Raw genomic sequence first — 17,064 nt, forward strand, 5'->3', positions numbered from 1 at the left:
AACTAGAGGTTTTTGTGGGTGAATGAAGTGAAGGTCCCAGTAACACTTGAGTTGGGTCTGCAGTTAACACTTCAGTGAAGACAGATCCTTATTTTACACATGCACACTCTGAGTTTATAAGATTTTTATGCTTTTTTTTTTTTTTCCCCATAAATTATTTATTTTCTGAAATACTTTTAGAACTGTGTAATTAACACCATGTTTCTGATTTTACACGGGAGGCTGCTTTTTATAGATATTCTGAAGCATAAATTCTGCACAAACTATGCCATATACTTTTTTTTACCTTTAAAAGCTTCCCTCTGCCGCAGCACATATTTTTGAATAGGAATCACAGATTACGTAGTTTAGAACCGTTGTTTACAGGAGTTTTACGTTTCAAGTTTCCATCTTTTATTCCTTTGCAACTGTGAAAGAGTTAATCTCGCATCTTAATGGGAGTTTGTCCTTAATAAGAAAGCATTAAAGCAAGCCAACAATAATAAGCTAAATGAAGGCTATTCTTTTGCCTTTTGTCAATATTTTCATAGCGACAAATAGATCAAACACAAGATATTTTTTAAGGCTTTTATTTTTTTCCCTCTTTGTAAATCATAAATGCTTTGGTATATTTAATTTCAAAATGAGTTCCCTGTGGATTAGGCTAACACGATGGATTAAAAAAAAACCCTTCCCAAACCCTACTAGATCTTAGATGGAAAAGTACACAAAATGTTCTTTTGCTATTTCCCCCTGCTCATTTTCTAGCAGCTGCTTTTGTCCCTATACCTAAAGACCAAGCTGTCTGCGTTCATCAAAAAAGTTTCATAGTCCTATTCTGAGACTTCAAAACATTGTAACACGTATTATTCAGAAGAAAATATTTAAGTACCTAAATATTTGCTACACCACAGAGATATAGCTGGCATATTCATGTGGGAAGAGGTGAAAAACTCTCCCCTGCAACACAAACTCAGCCCTTGAGAAGCAGAGGGAATACCTGCATTTTGCCCCAGTCTGCGCAAGGCACGATTTGGTGTCTTTTTGTGGGAGAAGAGTTTGAAATGTGTGTCAAGATCCAATGGACAGCATTCCTTCTCAACCTGTACAAGCTTTAAACCTTCCCAAGCAAGGTCAGAAGACATTTCTGTCCAGTGAGAGGTGTCTGTAAGACCTGACTAACTTTTCCATGCAAGGGCATTGGCCAGACTTAGAAAATATTCCTCTGCAATGCTCATTTGCAGGAGGGGATTTAAATTTGTGGGCTTGAATGTCCTTTCTCCTGTCCTCACTGGTTCTGTGTGACCAAGGGCTCCTCGGTGAAACGTAGAGTACAGCTGTTAACAACTGCTGTAACATATGGACACAAGCCTTCCGTCAATGCAGCAGGCTGGGGCTTGGTTTCCCGCCCCCATTAAATCTGTTTGATGGTAAATCCTTTTCCTGGAAAAAAAAAAAACTTTTGTAGAAACGATAAACTCTGGTCCAGCTGCGGATGGACGCGAAGGCAGCAGCGGTGGCCATGAGACAGCCCATGGATGGAGTTACACCACGGCCTCAACCCAGAGGGAACGTCCAGGCTGCACTGCCGCCTCCTCCTCCACGCAGCTGAACCAGAGAACCGAGCCTGAAAACCAGAAGGAAAAGGGACAGAACCAACTTTCAGTTTGATAATCCTCAGCTCTCGCAGCTGGCCCCGGGCAGCTGGGACGTCTACCAGCATAAAAAGAGCCCATCAGGAGAACACCGTGAAAACAGCCTTCACGGCTCCCTTACGTGTTTGGTGGCCTGCCCGGCCCTCGTCCAAAGGGAAAGTGTCCCCTCTAACCATTTCACAGGAGTGGTACAAGTACTGACAAGTTACTTACAAACAGCATCCTAAGTTTTAACAAACTTCTTTGGAGAGAGAGAGGCAGGCATGCAGCGTGAACACAAAATAATGAATGCTAACTCACAGAAAAACAAAAATCCCAGTTGCGGCTCCAAAAGAGATTATGAATTTCAGCTTTTGCATGGATGCAATTTTGGTTACTTACCATGTATTTGAAACAATTGAAGTGGGTTTTTTTGCTGTGTTTATTTTGGAGCCAGCTATTTTTAAGGTCACAGTCCCTGCTAAGGGAGGAAACTGTGTCTCTGGGGTACTGGGAATTAAACAGAGGAAAGAAAAAAGCACAGAGAAAGTAGCTGCCTTACAGAGAGACCTCAAATGTTTTGTTTCCTTCCTCGTTCAGTCTGTAGTCAAAGAAGAACTTTACAGTAAACATTAACTTGTGTTTTTTTAAAAAACAAATGTCATTCTGAATTTCACAAGAATTCTTTTTTAACTTTTTCCCTCCTGGAATTCCTTCTGATAAACTGCAATACAAAGGGACACCGCCACTTGTCGATCATCTTTCCCAACCTCAGAGGTGAGGTTTATCACTCTCCTGCCTGTGGTGACTTATTTAACAGCACCTACATCGAGCTAAGTATTTTGTGCAGGCAGCGTTCAAACTCGGAGAGAGAAATGAGGAGGTGCAGGGAAGGCAGCAAATGTTCTGAAAGCCTTAGAAAAGCCAGCTGAGATAGAAATCTGCTACTGCAGAGGGCACATACTGAGTGCTGAGACCACAGGCTCCTGTGCCAGGAACCAGAGGAAACCAGTGCTGAAGGAACGGCGAGGGCAAGGATGGGAGCGAGTGAACAGAGGGGCTGCAGAGACAACCAAGGCACCTCCACCCCCGAGGAGGGCAGAACCGATGGCTGTCAGCCTACAGTCTGCTCTGTCCCTGCCCGAGGAGGTCACACGAGACGATACCACCCCGTATCTGACACAAGGGATTCACTCTGGACTCTTAGGTGTTAAGTAATGCAGAGAAGGATCAAAGCCAGCAGCTATATGGAAAGAGGCTTCTTTCACGGCTTAATTGCTCATTTGCAAAATACCAATGTTGTTTATTTAAGTGGCTATGACCTTTTCTGATGCACTGGTCACGTAAATGCTCACGTGTGGGTGTCAGAAGAACATCATGATAATAAAATACTAATATTTTAGATCAGGAGACGCCCAATTTATTTTGCTGGGACAGCATCCCTACAGAAGCAGAGCCGCACCTCACTGAGGCAGGGGTTACAGCTGTCTCCAACTCTCCCCAGGCTCTGCATCTGCAGAAGAGAAATGCATTCGCATGCATTTTTCAGGTATCTTTTACTCGTGGGCATACCAAGATCTTTGGAATCCCTCCTTTTAGCCAGCCTCTGCTCTTGTCATATCCCAGATGACGGTACATGTCAGGAATGTTCCTCCAACTGCAGTGCCAAGAAGCATTATTTTGAGGTTGCACAAGGTGATTTGCACGGCTCTAACTAAACAGAAAAAGCATGTACAGGCAGGGAATGGCACAGGCACACCAGTCCACAGGATGTGCAGTGTCAACTAGAATTGGTTAGGGAACAGCGTGACTATAACAATATCAAGAAAGCCAGAAAGGAAAGGAGGACACTCCCATGTCTGAACAGTGGTACAACGCTAGACACGATCTGTTCCTTACTTACAAAGATGTTAGCAGTAAGACATAATGATGAAGGGAAAGTCTTTAATCTCTGCTTATTCCTTGGGTGCAACTTGGATAAAGAACACCAATAAAGTGCAGCAATTATCGAATCAGCAGGTTATAAGAAACTTAGCGGGGGGAAAAGGGAGTGTGTGTGTGATAGAAGAGTTCTAAGAGTGGAAAAACAAGGAAAAAATTATCCAGATTATTCTTATTTTGCTTCAGAAAGGGCTCGCTCTGTCTCATGCCCAGGCATCATAGTAAGAAACTATTATTTTGTTTCAGTTAGGATTCTCAAATTTGGGACATTAATAAAAATGGGACAGGAGCCCATGACAATATAAAATAATTTTCTCTTCGGAAATTGTCTTGTAGATGTATATGGCAACTTATCTTCAGGTGTTATCTGTGTGTTCGTATGCAGCCTGACCTGAGCAGGGGACATACCTGCACCCGACTTTCCGGGGACACAAAAGAGCTACACAGCTTTTTCTTTTAACTACCTGCACAGATATCCTGTCATACACATTAATGTAAGTACGTAAAAATACAGATCAGAACTGACTGCTGCTGGTGTGAAGGGAAACTGTGTGACCTCTCAGTCCCATTTCAACACATTAGCAGGCTTTAATAAAGTCAAGCAATATTGTTAGCTATATTAGCACAACTAAACAGTCCTTGAGGTATAAAAGAACTGTGCAGGCTAGAATGAGAGTTTCAATAAATTTAAGAATTAATAGTTTTCAAGTCATATGGTTACCACATTAAAACTAAGCTTTTAAGAGTTCAGGAAGGAGATTAAAAGCCTGTAAAGCACATTTAGATAGTGAATACACAAGAATTAGGTGTGTGTTTTGAGACCTGTTTTATTTAAATTCTGCTGTAATCTATACATGTTTTGGAAGGCAACAAGAAACTCCTCAAGCAGATGATGTTATTCAGTGAAGTTTGAAGACGGGAATACTCCTTCTGACATGCTGAGGGAATGTAGGCTTACCAAGAAAAGACGTTCTAACTGAAACATGTGAATCATTAAGTCTGAAAGAATGTGGTAGCTGCGTAGATAGGAAGAGCACTGTGTTACGCTTGACCAAAACCAGAATACAACGCTGAGGGACTGTGAATTTTTCCAGAAGTTTAGGCTGTGGCAGGGTGTTCTAACTAAGCATATCTTGCAGGGAAGTACTTGTTTTGATTTGCTAGCCTTCTGAAAGAATACACACTTTCCAAAATGTGAACAGCGGAATGTGTTTTTAGTGACGTTTCTTAAAAGCATACTTCAACTACAAAGGAGCAGGAAAAAAAAAAAAAATCTGTTCAAGAGAAAGATCACTTTCTCAACTTCTTAATGCACATTAGGTGACTTACCAAAATACTTCTTTTTTGAGTCACACTACTTTCTAAGTTTCCCTTGCTTGCTTTGACATCGTATCTGGAGCAGACAATGGTAAGCAGAATCTGTTTTGCATGTTATCAGTGAATCTGAAATAAAAGAAAAGAACTTTGTTCAGAATTACTTTTATTCTCCGTGCCTCAAGGAACACAAGCACCGTCAAACTTTAGTACCAACATACCTGAAAATCCCACTGAGCTGTCAAAGACAACACCCCAACTCATCAGAACCCAGCACCAAATGATGGATCTAAGTGAAGGCAGGTTTAAAATAAGGTCTCATGTACAAAAGCTTCTTACCCGTAACACTTATTATTCAGCTGATGTCCAAGAACAAGTCTGAAGCTCACCTAATTTTCCCTTGTTAGGTCTGTTTTCCGTGGCATGCTGTTCAAAATATAACCATTGCTTGAACAAACTTGAGTATTTTTTATTTCTGAGTCTCAGATTTTCACTGTGACCATTTCAGAAACTCTCCCTTATGAAAGAATGACACGTTTGTATTTATGAACAGCATGGCTCATGAACTTTCATACTGACTGGAGTATTTTAATAAAAGCAGAAAGCGTTCGCTTTTTTTGTAGCTGAATCTCATGAGCATGCAACTCAGCAACCCAAAGTATCAATCTAATTAAGCTCCATGGCCTTGATTTTACACATTAATAATCTGATCACTGTTTTTATCAAAATCAAGAAAGAGTCCATAGGAGTTGATAATGGAATCATGAATCTCTGTCACTGCACGGCAACGTCAGACTGCCTAAAAGAACACAGTACTCTGATTATCTCTGCAACAATTATGTAACTTATACCTTCTGGTTTTCATCACCAACTGTTTTCTCAGTTGCTGTAATATCCAGCAAAAGTACGTGAAGCAAAGAAATCCTGTTGTGTGGAATGTGAGAAACTAACTGGTGGAAAAAAATAATCTACCTTTTACACTGTGCTTTGATATCCAGGAACAATCCCGAACTGTCCCTCAGGACTGTTCAAAGGTTGCACCAGAGCTGTTCAGTGCATTCAACATTACATCACTGAGCTGCAAAATCCAATCACGGAGATAATAACGTTTGCTATTTTTGTAATTACTCCAAGCATCTGTTGTGGATGAAGGTATCTCACGTGGTTACGATTTAATAGCAATTAAAGATTTATTAATAGTGTGAGGTAGATCAAAGGTTAAAATTTTAGCCGCACTTAATGGTTGATTGATTTAAAGATTAGCAAAATGATTTGGCGAAATACGTTATGATTAAAATAGTGGCTTGATTACAGATTCGAGAATGACAAGATTCACACTAACTTACTACAAGGTATTCTGAATCAAAGTTTACATACGTAAAACTCAAGACATACACACAAATAGCGGGGAAGTATTTGGATAACCAGTGAAATATATAACCATCCACACTTGTGAAGGCAAACGTGGATAGGTCAACACATAGATAGGTCAAGAGGTGGATGGAAGACACCAGCCTATAGTTAAAATTTTCCTCTTCTTGAGTTTGAAGTAAATGCTCGCAATGTATCAGTCCTTCTCAATGGATGGCAACTGAGAGTTGAGAAGTCTGACTTCACCCCGGCCTTCCGTTGGCTTTGTGGGCAGATAATCTTCAAAATTCAAGAAATCTGTGTCTGAGAGGTGTCTCAGCTCAGAGGAGATGCTGGTCACAGCCCGCTGTGATCCAGGAGAGCTCAAAGGGTCTCATCTAGAGCCACTATTTACAAGGTCTGAGATAACTGACTTTCATCAGGTAATTTTCCATTTCAGCTCAACTCGGAGGAGGAAATACCTTCTACCAGCTGTGCAGGCCCAGGACTTGCTCGATTTCAAAGGTGTGGTATCACCCCCTTTGGCCACGACCCAGGTGCAGATGTACCAGGCTGTCAGGAGGTGACCGGTTTTCATTATCGTTCCCAAGCGATAGGGAAAGCAGCGATCGGGTACGTTAAGGGGGCGCCTTGATGCTCTGGTCCGCTGCCTTTCACAATCCACCTTGGGTTGGTCTGTGGCCCGGGAGTGGGGGAATCACACCAAGCACCGAGCAGCCCACGAGCGGGGACTTAACACCCTCCACAGCATCCTGGTACCAAAAGCAATAATACACTGTCTTCCTCTGTTAAAAAGTTGTTGAGAAGATAGTTTTAGCTTCAGGAAATTAAGAGCATTCTTTTTACGCAGGACACATTATAATCGTGGTCTTTTCTATCATCAGGTCTGTAAAACTTGTTAGGATAAAAACCCCTCCACAAACCTTGCTTTAAGTGGTGCCAAAATCTACACTGAAAAATTCTAACCATCCTCTGTACAGATTAAGTTCTATTCAGGACATGATACTTTCCTTTTTCAGTGGCTGAACTCTCACTTTATACCTCTTCAGAACATTATGCAGAAATATGTTTCCTCATTCTTCCTGTGTGAGCTGTGCAAAAATCTACTGCTGACACAAGCAGCAGCACAGCCAACAGTGAAAAAGCCTTTAAATGTCACCGGCAAAATATCTTTTCATTAAGAAGGAAAAGCACACCCATGATGGAATCCGATTTGTGTTTTTACGGCTTTTAAAACTTCACAACTTACTAATTCCAAGTAGTGATGGGCCTACCAGTTTGGTAAGGATGTACCAGCTTTGTAACACATCATCAGCCAGTGGTAGTTGCTGTATTATTCTCATATTCTTTCACCTTTACCAAGGTATATAGCTCATTAAAAGCAAGTTTTGATGGAGATTGCTATCTTGAAGAAGAAGGTTTAAAGAACACTGTGGCAACAAAATATAACTTCTCTCATATTTCTGCATTTCTAAAGACATAAAGCAGTATGAATAAAATACTCTTAATAGTAGCTGCTGTAATTATTCACCAAAACACCAGCAGGGCGGGAGGGGAAAAAAAAAAAGCTTAAAATGTATTAAAACCATTTGCAATTAGCCTGGTCGCATCCTTCAAGTCAAAGGGAGTAAAGCTGGAAGCCTAGTTCTAAGGTACAATTCATGAGTTTTCATTAAGCACCTGCTGCCATCGGTACTGAATAGGCACAACATTTGTTATTCCTCAAAGCGCCGCACTGAAAACCCACAGATGAATTAAAGAATCAGACCAAGTTGCATGTGTGCCTAACTAGGCTTGCTCCCACGCGGAGAGGGATGAGTATTTCCTCGCCTGGACTCTGGGAGTTGCCTATGAACAGTTACTGTTTGGCTACAAAGAGCAAAACTCTCTGCAGGGTGCTTTACTGTGATTTTCTATCTTAGGGAGGAGGAGTATTTAGTCTTGTTAATGACATTTTCCAGAAACTGCTTTGGATACATTCTTTCCCTCCCCAAAATTATTTTTATGATCGTCAGTACAAATTATTCCCAAGAATAGACTGTCTTCTTACACATGCGATGTCAAATGGAACTGATCAAAATCTAATCTATTTTCTTCGTAAGATTTTTTTTTTTCCTACAATGGATATATATATATGTATTTGTGTAAATCTGTATTCCAAACATTACTCCAATATTTTAAATAATAAATACGATCTTAAAAAGATAAAGTAAAATAAAATAAATAATAACAACTTCTTAAATTATAAATAATAAATTAAAAAGAAAACCAATACTCAGCTTCCACCATCAAACTATCACTTCAAACTGCTCTGCTTCTATAAGGAAATTAAAGTTTTATGCCACCAGTACTGAGAATCCAATATGAGCCTTATCCTTTGCACATAAAATGCTTTGCCTTTGCTCCAAACTCTCCAAGCCAGCTACGTTCTGGTTATCTCCTTCACGTGCCATGTGTGTCCTGCAGTAAATGAAGTACCACAACTTCTTGCCTCCCTGAGAAAAGGCGGTGCCGGCTGCATTCTGCATGCCTCCACACAGCGAGTGCTAATTTCACAGATTAAACAGGTTTTCTCTAACTGTAACCACAATCCCTGTGTTACGATGCCATCAGGGATTTCTCCCCGCTTTACTCAATCCAGAGCTTTACTATCTTGCTATCCATTGTAACTGATGTACATTTACTATGCACATACATATCCATAAAATAAGATAATGTGTCCTACGTTTTTATCCTCTGAAATATGAATTAAGGGCTTGTCTTTGGTGACACTCCGCTCTTTTGTCTGTGCATTACCAGCAAGAGAATAACAACGCTCAATGGATTTCAATCAAGAATTAACAAGAGGAATGAAAAATGTTTTATGTAGTTCCCTTTCTTCGTACGCACGACTAAATCAGGCGTGTCTTCTCGGTATTCGTGCAGATAGACACTGTTTTCATACAGTTATAAATAATCACTGAGATTATCATCACAGAAAGAAGTTAGCGGGGAACAAACACATAAAAAGCCTTTCTGGTTTTGTTTATTTATACACTGTATTTCACAGCACTTTTTCCTATCATAAGTCAACCAGTTAGACATTGCTGAAAGAAACCTTGCCCAACAACAGCAGGAAAAGGAAAAAAAAAAGCCTTGGAATTATTTTCTCAAAGAAACTAAAAGCAAACCAAAACAAGGTACAATATTAGAATGACATTATATTAGAAATTATATACCAGATTTTACCAGCTGGGGGAAAAACGGCAAGCTAAGCATGTCCCTTTAGCTCTCCCATTTCGTTAATTCTTCACCAGTGCATGTACCTACAAAAGACTTCAGCTGAATTCCAGTTTAATTTCTCCCTAGACTATCCGGGAGACATTCTATTTAAATATGTTCTCATTTTCTTCATGGCATGTTATGTGTTTCTTCCCTGGAAGTGCAGTGTGTTGTCCTGAGAGGGTAATACAGGTAACATTTAATACATAATTGTGAAATAATAGTAGCATTTATCAACCCTGAATTCCACTGGCACTATTAATTCTCACGGAATATACCCACACAACAGAGGCCACAAGCTCTGGGACTCCAAAATGCTGTGAACCATTTTCAGCTCCAGCAGCAGGGGAAGAGGAAAGTCAAGAAAAGTCAATCTGCATGAAGACCGGTGACTAAACCAAGTCTCTGTCCTGGTTCTGACAGTTGCTCTTAGAACCTGCTCTCACCCTCCCTAAAATAAAGTGTTTGTGTAATCACAAGGAAACAAGAAAGACAAAACTATCCATAAAACATACTTGAGTTTCCCTGTCAAAGGCATCTCATTTTCCAGTTGCAGTTTTGCACGGAGTGTTCTTTAATTCAACAGCACAACAGTGGGTGAACCACAAAGTCTAAGAGGAAATCTTTATTTTCAGTTTTCTTTGTCTAATCGCTGACAAAAATATCCGCAGAGTATAGACACTTCCTAGATAACAGACCCACATCCAGCTCCAAGAATGTACATAAAATATTCAAACTAAATGATGCATCAACTAATACGCACCGCTAATGCACCTATAACCTTAAAACCCACAAATTCTGTCTCAAATCCTGGAAAATTCAGTTTAGAAAAAGATCACCATCTTTGCTTTTTATTAGCTAGGAGTATACACTGCTTTCACCTGAAATATTGCTGCATTTTCCAGAATCCCACACTGAATTAAGTGGCTGCTTTACCGCATGCACTCTAACTAATATTATTTCAGCAAGTGTCACGGGAGTAATGCAATGCAAATAGGATTTGTATTCTCATCTCCACCGCTAAATTGTACCTCGTGCCCTGGAAAAGTAGAATGCATGTGACAAACTGAATGCCCTTTATACTTTTCACCAGTAACACAATTCGGGAATGACCTGAGAAGTTAAGCATATGACTAAAATTATGCATGTGGGTGGTTCTTCAGATCTCAGAGGGGCCTGTGCTGACCAGTCACCAAAAAAACCCACGGAAGCCGAGTTAAGAGAAAAACAAATGTCCTTGCAATGAGCGTAACCGTCGCTCAAATCCAGCTGCCACTTCCAACCTCAAGAAAAGCTAGCTGTGGTGGCTTACGTGCTGGTCTGTAGGTAAGAGCCTACAAAAACCACATCATTTTTGGCCTCTCTTTCTCTCCAAGGCTGCGGGTCAGCAGCACTCTGTTTAAAAACCCGGGTGGCGTGAGACGTGGCGCTCCCCACCTGCGCTGGGCGGCCACGGAGGTCGCAGAAGTGACCCCTGGGGCAGGAGCTCAGGGAGCTCAGGGAGCACGTTCATACCAACCTTTCTAAAGACCTAGGAGGATCTAAATAGCCACGCTTCTTCTGGACTTTGTTTACCAGTCACAAACTTTAAAAGCCTGAAAAACACTCCTTTACACTAGAGTTAATCAACTACCACATGGGATAGGATGCTCAGGTTTTGTCACTTCACACCCCCAGGTTAAACAGCTTACTTGAGCCCTGACACCCCCAAAAATTAAGAAAGGCTTCCTCTAGTGGGAAGCATATTTTCTTCCAAAATCAATGTTCTTTCAGAACAGTGCAACAAGGATGAACATCTGAAAACAGCGTGGTAATGTGGAAACAGTTTGTCTGCATTTTACTTTTTTTTTTTTCTTTTTCCATTTTAATTATCAAAGCAGAAAGAAGTTCAAGTATTGACGGTTCTAAGTTTAAATTCATTAAACTGGCACATTTATTTATCTAAGCAGAGAAAAATCAGCAAGCTGGAAGTAACTGAAAAAATATTTTCAGCAATCGAAATGAAGTAACATTAAGTTGGGGAAGGAAATCTATACTTAAATAGGCAGTTTTAATATAACACCTACTTAGGATGGCATTTGAGAGTTTGCATAAATATTTCAGCATTCTAAATTCCATCTTTACCAAGCTGTACATATTCACACTTCCTATAATCATTTTCACTGAAACAGAAACTTAATAAACAAATATTTAATTTCAGTACCTGAAAGCAATAGTAACAGGGCTGTACCTTTGCCTGCACTCTATGTCCATCTTCTCTGTGCCCAGGACTACTCTCAACTGTAAATGATTCCAAAAGCTATAAATGCACAGTAAGATACATAACTTGCTGCATGATTGAAATGGCTTCCGGAAGGAGGATGCAAAATCTGAACTGTCACCTCCAACTCTGTTTCTCAGTGACACGGAGGCAGAGTTCCACAAATAGCTGGGAAGTTATATTAAGAGGTTGTGTGATGTCCTGCCAGGATCTTTACTAGTCTTCTAGAGTACAAAGGTTATATATTATTTATTTATAGAGAAGGAGGATGCTGTACAAACCATATGAGGTTTTAGGAAGCTTGTACTTCTAACCTGAACGATTCTGTGAAATAATGTACGTCGCATCTTGAGAAATGGCATTAAATGCCTGTTACTGAAAGGTGTCCCCATTAGTTAGTACATGGTCTTGATTCAAGAAGAAAATCAAGATGCATGCTTAAATCTTGCTCAGCTGGGACACAGCTTACCTCGCTTTATGGTTTAAAAGAAACGTACAGGAGACTTCCATCTCTTTTAGATAAGACTGAGCAGTGGCAAGATGAGGATTCCTCTTACTATGTGTTTGTAGAGCACAGCCGTGCCTTTTTACTCTACACACAGAATGACTTTGTCTTCTGCATCTGCACAGCACACTGCACGACACGTCCTAAGCGTAATGAGTCCGTCCTCCTCAGCCATAACATACATCACTTTATGATAAAAGGGGTTGGTTAAGATTTGATTCTCACCCCAGTTCTGCCATCTAGTAACTGCAGTCGCTTGGTCAAATCCCTCCTGCCTTGCCTCCGCTCTCCTGGGACCAGGTAGTAGAGCGCTAACGTTTGCCAGACAGCTGTTGTGTGGCTTAATTATCTCCACAAAGCAAAATAGAATTACTGCAAATTGTTGTTCAAGGACCTGAAATGCACGCCATGCCTGTCAATAATATAAGCAAATCAATCAGGATTTTGAGTGCACACAAATACAGGCTGTTCTCTTAACAAATAAACACATTTTTATTTTTTTTTTTTCCCCCCTTTCCAGTTAAAGAAGGGAATAAAGTAGCCTTCAGGACAGTAGTGAACCCTGCCTTCCCTCCCACTCTTCACTTATTAACAGGCTGGAAAACTAAAGTATATTGTGCCTCTCTCTCTAGACACTGTTTTTATTTTAACATTACTGATTTTCAAACTTGACAGAGCCTTTAATAAGATATAATAGGAAAGCTGAACGTCAGTCCCAAGAGTCAGAAAAACACTCCATTTTAACCTGTCTGAAATGCAGCAAACAGCTTCAAGAAAGAAAATGAACAGACAGGATTACTTAAGTATTCTGTGTTAAGATACTTCTGCTGGATCAGTATGAACCCTGAGTATACATGAGACACAGATGCCCTCTGGAAGATGTATAAAGTCACTGATTTTAGAAGTTGCTATTTGAGATTTTTTTTTGCTTAATCTGCATTTATTTTGACTTTAAATGACATTCTGCCAATTCAATTTAGAAAGAAACTGATTTCCTACCTTATCTGAGAAATACAGCTATTAGCAATCCTAATACACAACGAAGCCGGTCATTGCCAGCCCACACCAATCCCATAATAGTGGGATTTCTAGTGTTCTTTTAAGATGTTTTGATGGGCAGTACCTTCTCCTGAATGTATTAATCCTCAGTTTCCTTCTGATTTCTGCTCAACACATTAGGGGAAAATTAATTCCCATTTTTTACCTCTTCGGGCATCTCAAGCTACTTTTGACTTTTTTTTTTTTTTTTTTTTTTGGTTCAATCTTCCACTGTCAGCATTTTCTTACTTACACCTTCCCTCCTGTTATCTTTTTCCATCTCCATCATAACAATGCCCCTTAAAAAAACCTACTTCTGCCTCTGAAAAAAACCCTACCAAAATGGAGAAACTTGTTTTGTTTAAAACACTGGATTAAAGGTGAGTTATCCAGGTTTACTTCCTGCACTGAAACAGATTTTCAGAACAGCTTCTCTCCAGTGCTAAAAGCCCACCACTGATGTCAAGATTTTCAACTGCTTTCCTGCTTCAGTTCTTCTGATCAGGTATTTGAGATAGCCCAGGGCCAAGAAAGATGAGTATTTTTCAAAGTCCAGCCTTCTGCTGTCTCAACAGGACTTCACTATTTTTCACATTCTGGCCCTAATCTTCCAGTGCCCCAGTATGTCATATGAAAAGCAAAAAAAAAAAAAAAAAAGCAAAAAAAAGTATTTGTCTTCTCCCAAGGTTTATCCTAAAAGGAATTTAGGATGTGCATGATTCAATATCTTGAACTTTAACCTGGAACTCCACTACAAGACTCATTTAAGAATACCACTGTTGTGTCATGCAATGTCATACATTAGATTTACTACAATATTTCCCCCAAAAGAAGATTTAAGACATTTAAGCCAGCTCAGTTTCAGTAGACAAAAATCTGCAAAGTCTGTTTTGCACTAAGAAACCCAAAGTGAAATCTAGTAAGGAAAAACTCCCACAGGCAGCAAGATTTTACGGTGATTTAGTTAAAATCAGTCTCTCGGTATCATGATTTTGTATGTTTGCTTGGCTGGTTGTTTGGTTTTGCAGGAGCAACCTTAGCAGTCTGCAAAACCTAGTGAGTAAATAGTAATTTTAATACTTTGCTCTTTTCATTGCTTTCCATTTTAAACTCTTAATGTGTTCTACAAACACAGCAAAGAGCTCTTCTTTTTAATTTAACAAAAGATGCTACAAAGGAGCGACTGTGTCTGAGGATGAAGGGCAGCTCAGGCAGCTACAACTGGTTTCCAACTCCGTGCTAAGCCCATTCTGAAGGGTAAATCCACTCACTCTCTTCGTCCCATAGCCTGAGGGTTCAGTGGTGGGTAGAGGCTACATGGGACCTATAGCACATTACATGTGTTCTACTGTTAAACCCAAAAGAGTTTAAGAACAGTCCAACCTTAAGATTTAAGTACAGTCTAATCTTAAGCACACCTTGTGACTTCTGGCAACATCCTAACTCATTAACCACAGGTGTGTTTATAAAACACTGGTTCCACCAGGAAAGAAAAGGCGCCGTCAAACTCTTAGAAGGTGGAAAATCTGGCAATTTAACACTTACGGTCTTTCTGATCTCCTTTGTCTATTTAAGTATTATTTAAGCATTTATTAGCCCATTCTAAAGAGATCATGTGTCTTCAACGTGTAACTGACTTGTGACTTCTGTTGTTGTAGCTTGTTTAAATGTCAGGGTTCCTCACGCACCTTTACCCTCCTCTTCCTCCTTCTCTCTACCACTCAAGTCTCTTAGCGCTGGAAAGCTGAAAACGACTGAACACGTCGATCTCAATACGATCCCGATTAGGATCAGCGCTCTACCCAAAACCAGGGATAGCCAACACATATCAAATGATAGCAAAGTCAAAAGCATATGGTGTTCATCAAGCAAATATTTAAAAAAAAAACCCCACCACTAACAAATGTGTTCCAGCAGCATTAAGTTTGAGAAATAGGTACCTCAGGAATAACACCCAGACTCAGTAAAGTACGCCAGTTATACTTGGTCTGAAACACGGCAGTTGAGTTAAACATACGCTTAAATGCTTTCTTTAACTGGAACTATCATGAGTTTTTCTGCTGTTACCAAATATGCCCATGCTTATAATTGACGTGGCTGCTGAGACAGAATTTATCTTGAACTTAAGCCCTTTTAGGTTAGTGGTTGCTTCACGTACAAGGCTACCCTGTCCTGGATTACCTAACTGTGTTCTATCTACCACACTAAGCTAACTTCCAAAAATGAATCACATTTTAAAAATATCATCTCAATAATCCTTTACCAGCTTGGCTGTCAGATTCCATAAAGCATCCTTCCATCTCGAACTAGCAGGAGGTAGTTTCAAACCAAACAAAAAAGGAAGCGGCTCTCCGTAACACGCGTGTTAAGCTGTGGGACTCCTTGCCACGGAGTTAACGTGGCTGCTGGGAGTTTGCAGGGCTCAGAGGGAGATCACCCAAGTTTACAGATTAGAAATCCATCGTGGTTACTAAATAGAAAGAAACTATGCCTGGCTGCGTACGGCTCTGGGATGGCTGAACACCAAGAGATTACTTAGTCGAAATATGATACACAATTTCCTTGTTCTTACACGCTTCCCTAGGCATTTGGTTTTGGCCAGTGCTGAGGACAGGTGACAGTCCGAGCGGCTGGACAATCCATCCACTGCTGGAGGAGTCCTGGGACTGAGCTCACGTGCTCATTCTTACGCTCAGATGTTCCAGCCCTTCCTAGAGGGAGCTCCTACTCCCTGCACGCTGCTGTTGAGTGAACGAGCAGCAGCAGTTAAACAAAACTTAAAATACTTCAGACTGAGGCTTAACCGAATCCTATTTCAGCCTACTGGTTTAAACTGAGCAAAAATGTTTCAGCATTTTTCAATTTTTCTGTTTTAAGGAAAAAAAAAAAATCCTATCCATTTTTTTCAGCGCCACCCAAAACAGATAGGCTTTTAGAATAATAGAGATTTCATGAATTTTTAATGTAGTTCGCTTATATATTCAAAATTAAATTTCAAACAAAAAGTTAATGACATTCAACAAAATCAAAACTGCTTTACTGATTGCCTCAAGTTCTACCCATCAGTTAGCAAGTTGAATGAGGCTTAATTCAACCTGACCAGCAACACAGATGTCTCCTTGGTATTCTTAGCTAAGACGCAGAGCAAAAATGATTGAATCTGTGAGAAACACTCTACTGCCTCTTCCCAATTCCTATCTATTCCTATCAGAATCAGATGGAAGAAGAAATTCCACCAGAAAAGTTTTTCTCATGCGCCTGCCAACTGATTCTGCAGATTCAGCTAAATAACAGACTTCTGTGCGCTTCTCTGAACAGATCCTCCTAATCACTCTTTACAGGATACGAGAACAAAATTAGAAAAAGGGGAGGGGGACGCGACTAAAGTAACAGAGAAACTTCACAGATCTGTGTGTGCCATTTAATACTTTGTGAGCAGCCAAGTATTTATTTTCATCTTTTAGGTGGAAATTTTAAGATGCTGAATCTCGAAATGGGTTATAATTGTGCCAACTGAAATTTCATTCAAATAGACTTGGCAATCAATTCCACCACTTATAATCCGTAAGAAATGCTTTGGCTGCAGCGTAGCACAAAGGATGTAGTTACTTGGAAACATGCTTTCAGTTTGAGGAATGAAAGGCGAATTTTAACGTTTTAAGAAAACTACTGCATTGTGTAGATTGAAGGCGAGAATTTTGCCTCCTGTCTTTATTCTAAGCAATGCAGCGGTTTCCTTAAAATGCTGAAAATTGCCTTGC

At 40.1% G+C, this 17,064-nt stretch overlaps 1 long non-coding RNA gene across 1 annotated transcript in view; it reads right to left on the bottom strand.

Annotated features, from left to right (window-relative positions):
* Positions 1-17,064, bottom strand: part of LOC113491505 — a 118,642-nt gene that overhangs the window by 37,621 nt on the left and 63,957 nt on the right. The window contains exon 4 of the long non-coding RNA XR_003400424.1: positions 4,884-4,997. This is a non-coding gene — a long non-coding RNA (uncharacterized LOC113491505). The remainder of the gene's footprint in view (positions 1-4,883; positions 4,998-17,064) is intronic.

This window comes from Athene cunicularia (genome assembly GCF_003259725.1).
Source record: "Athene cunicularia isolate RWA chromosome 1 unlocalized genomic scaffold, athCun1 chr1_part2, whole genome shotgun sequence".
Taxonomy (NCBI): Eukaryota; Metazoa; Chordata; class Aves; order Strigiformes; family Strigidae; genus Athene; species Athene cunicularia.